The following is a 3,802-nucleotide window of genomic DNA, read 5'->3' as shown; positions in this document are numbered from 1 at the left end:
TTCGACGGTTCAGGTAACGACTCAATCCTCTCCCTTCGCCTCTTCCAACACTGATTTTTGCTTTGATTTTGGGATTAGGGTTTTCGCTTTTGAAGTCTTTCTGTCCGCCTCTCCAATTTTCGTCCTCACAATTCCTAGGGTTTTTTCCTCTTTTTCACTGATTCGCCTCTCCCTCTATTTATCTCCACAGCTTTAGGGTTTAGGGTTGTTGTATGGTAGAGTAAAACAGGTATCTGCCAACATCCTTTCTGTGAACTCAGTTTGCATTAGCCTTTTTGATGCTTGGATTTCGGAACGGTAATCTGAACCTACGTACTTTCTCCCTCTGTTTTGTCTTAATCCCTTTTGGGATATCTTTTTGAATTTTAACTGCCTTTGCTGACTTACTTTGCTTTTTACTGCAGTGAAATTTGGAGAAAGCATGAGTAACATTCGGTTCACAGACTTAATGGTTTTGAGCATCCGGTTATGGATTGATGATGTTGTATCTTGTTTATCGTTTTACAGGTTTTGAGGGTGGATTCATGTTGCAGCAAAATAATGGATTGGTATGAAATTCTCTACAGGCCATTTGCTTATATCTGCTGCAGCCAAATTGATTCAGTTGTATCGGTTTATTGGCTTGACAGGTTTGGTAACAACTTGACATCAGTTTTACCTTGTTGCGGAATATGGTTGTTTAGTGTGTGAACCAATGATTTTTGGCAAGGTTTATGATGGATTGTTGTATGTATGTTGTGGTCTGCAGGTTGTTATTGGACATGGTTGCTGGTGATGCTGCAGAAGGCCTAACCTTTGTTCGTGCTGCATCTTGCAATGGTTTCAACTGGAAGTGATTTAGCAGGTGGTCATGTAAACCCCATTCTGTATCCAATTAGAAAAGGTTCTGAATTCCCTAATTTAGCTGATTTGTGATTTATTTCTTCTGTCTCAGAGAGAAGATATCCGTGAGTCTCTAAGATAGAGGTTATTTCAGGAAGACGTCCGAGAAACATATTCATCTTATGCCTTTCTTCTGGAGTCAATTGATCCTGATTGATAGAAGAAGAGACTACCCTGGAAGTTTCTTTAGCTTGAGATGATATATCAGCAACCTTCTGAAGAGGATTTAAAGGAGGCTGAGAAGTTCCGGCTTTCATTCCGCCTAGTAACAATTTCTTCTTTTTTCTGAGTTCTTATTCTGGATCCATTTCTTCTGTACCACTACCTTCTTGGACATTAGGTGCGTGGGCTGCCTGAGCTGTTCCAGATGATGTGAATATGTCCATAGCATTTTGTATAACTGGCTGGACTGTTTCTGGTTCGAGTCTACTAGATGTTTCAGTGTCAAGAGTGTCGTCAGCAATCAGACTAGCGAGAGCATCTATTTTGGTGAAATGTTTTGCAGGTTCAAAGAAAATCACGACTTGTGCCCAAATGTGCTTTAAGGCATAGTTCAATTGCAGGTATGCATCATATTGATCCTGCATGCATTGATTCATGCAGTCTTGGTTCGCCTAGGCATTTCTGACTGGACATGCTCAACATTTCATGGTTTCCTTTGCAGCTTGACATTGGTTCTATTTGATGGCAGGTTGGAGGCTTTGGCCAGGTGACATGGTGGACCGGGAACAAAGAAATTGGTTGTAGTTTCCAAGAGCACACTCTTATGGTGTTGGTGCAGTTGGTAGCATTTTAAACATGTCTTGTTTTACTGCAGGAACATGTGTCGAAGTGAGTGCAAAAACCAAAATTCATGTGCATTACTTTGTCAAATTCACCATGTATGTGCCATGTTTGATCATGATTAGGGTGTCTGGTTTTGGTTCAAATGAGGCTATTGGCTTTTTGTTGGCAGCCGTACTGTGATAGTCTTAATGGACTTCAATTCTTCTGTTTTATTCTGTTATGGTGTTGATTGTTTTAGGTATTTTTGCAGGGGCTATGTTTTAGCTTGCAACAAAAGACAGGTTTTGGTTTGCAACAGACTTGGAACTTCTCATATTTGGCAAGGCAGGTTTTATGTGTACTTGCTGTAAGTTCTGGATGAAAATGAACTCTTTTGGATGCTCACAACTATCTCCTCCATGAAATAAGCACAACTTATACTCAAATTGCGTTCCGACCTTACATGATTTGGTGCTTCCAAATGATCTAAGCTCAAAATTGCATTCCTTGAATTTTTGCTCATTTCTTAACCTTGATAGTTCTTTGTAGGATCCTCGGTAATCTCCTGCAAGCCGTTGTTGACTTGTGTTACAAAAGGATCAGCAACCACTTTGGGGTTAGCTGCCATTTCCAACAGTTTACGTGATCGAGGTTTGAATGATCGACGATGCTGAATTAATTGCTCCCTTCAAAGTGATGGCTAGCGGAGAATGAGTAGAATCAAACTGCTGTTGAATAGCAGTTGTGTGGTTCAAAAGTCCCTTTTGCCAGTAGTTTGAAATTATACTTGTATCTGCCTAGCCACTGTAGCTTCAAGTTTTGAACTGACCGACTTTTCTAGTTGATTCAATGCTTTGTCTCCCGCCCCCTTCTGGAATAACTCCGTAACAGATGTTGTTATTGCTTGTAATCATGATTTGTAAAAAAAAGTGTGGTTTGCTACATGATTTGTGTAATGGTAATTGAACGTAAATGAAAATGTATGCATGAAAATGAGTTTGGAAATGTTGTAATGGTTGTGCAATGTCATGGTTTATGGAAATATGTATGTTGCAATTTGGTTCATGGTTATCTAATGGCCTATATATGAATGCATGGTTGAATATGATTTTGAATGTATGGTATTAATGAATGAATGAGAATTTGGTTGAACCTTGATTTGATTTGAATGTGGTTAAAGGGTGTGGAATTTTGAAATGAATTTGTGATTGTAATTTGAACTTGGTTGAAGTGTTTGTAAAAATGTAATAAGAATGGTTGTAACTTGGTTTATGGAAATAGATATTTGGTTATAAAAATGGATATGGATTCTAGAAATAATCCGAGACTAATCAAAATGTCAATTTAACATCAAAAAACCAAATAAAACCAATTAAAATCAAATTAATCTATAATTTGTTAAAATTACTTTGATATCAACTCTAACATTTATTTGGAAATTAAAATCAATTAGAGTTTGAATCATTAGTAAAAACACAATTAAGACTAACTTGAAATTTGGAATTAGATTTACCTTGAAATTAAATTGAAATTGAAAAGTAAAAAGTCAAATAGTTAGAATCCATTTTATAATCAAAAAACACCATGATCAAAAAAACTAGATAATGACCAATGTTTATAAAAAAATATGGATTTGGGAATGGATGGTTGCCTTTGGTCATGAATGTATGCAAATGAACTTTAGGCCAAGTGCCAAATAAAAATGAAAAAATGGAAAAAATTCAGGACCAAAATCGGGGTATGACAGATTATTCGTACATTACCCGCGTGGAGGCAACATTCAAACAGAAGGGATATCATAATTATATACAGAAAAACATGATAATAGTAAGCATCATATTATCACATGCACATCACCCATTCCACAATACAATTCCACATAATCCACACAACAACTATCCACACATAATAGTAACATCACAACTATCCATACGGAACAACGACACAAGAACTATCCAAACAGGATAACAACATAACAACTATCTAACATAGCAACAACATAACAATTAACAACCATCCGGCATAATAACAACATAATAACAAATGCAACCAATATACAATGCAATGAGACTCAATAACTCGACTCAATGCATGTGGTATCAATACGTGAACACTCAAGTTCACTGCTTCGTTCCTCACCTCCTAGGATCAAAGC

The 3,802-nt window shown here is 37.0% G+C and overlaps 1 long non-coding RNA gene across 1 annotated transcript; it reads left to right on the top strand.

Annotated features, from left to right (window-relative positions):
* The first annotated feature begins 254 nt into the window (after positions 1-254).
* On the top strand, positions 255-2,498 carry LOC127108026 (uncharacterized). Its single transcript, XR_007795895.1, has 5 exons — positions 255-629; positions 749-844; positions 935-1,445; positions 1,574-1,713; positions 1,919-2,498. It is a non-coding gene; the product is annotated as an uncharacterized LOC127108026 (long non-coding RNA).
* The last annotated feature ends 1,304 nt before the right edge of the window (positions 2,499-3,802 follow it).

This window comes from Lathyrus oleraceus, chromosome 7, assembly GCF_024323335.1.
Source record: "Lathyrus oleraceus cultivar Zhongwan6 chromosome 7, CAAS_Psat_ZW6_1.0, whole genome shotgun sequence".
In the NCBI taxonomy this organism is placed as follows: Eukaryota; Viridiplantae; Streptophyta; class Magnoliopsida; order Fabales; family Fabaceae; genus Lathyrus; species Lathyrus oleraceus.
This window is presented reverse-complemented; position numbering and strand designations above follow the sequence as displayed.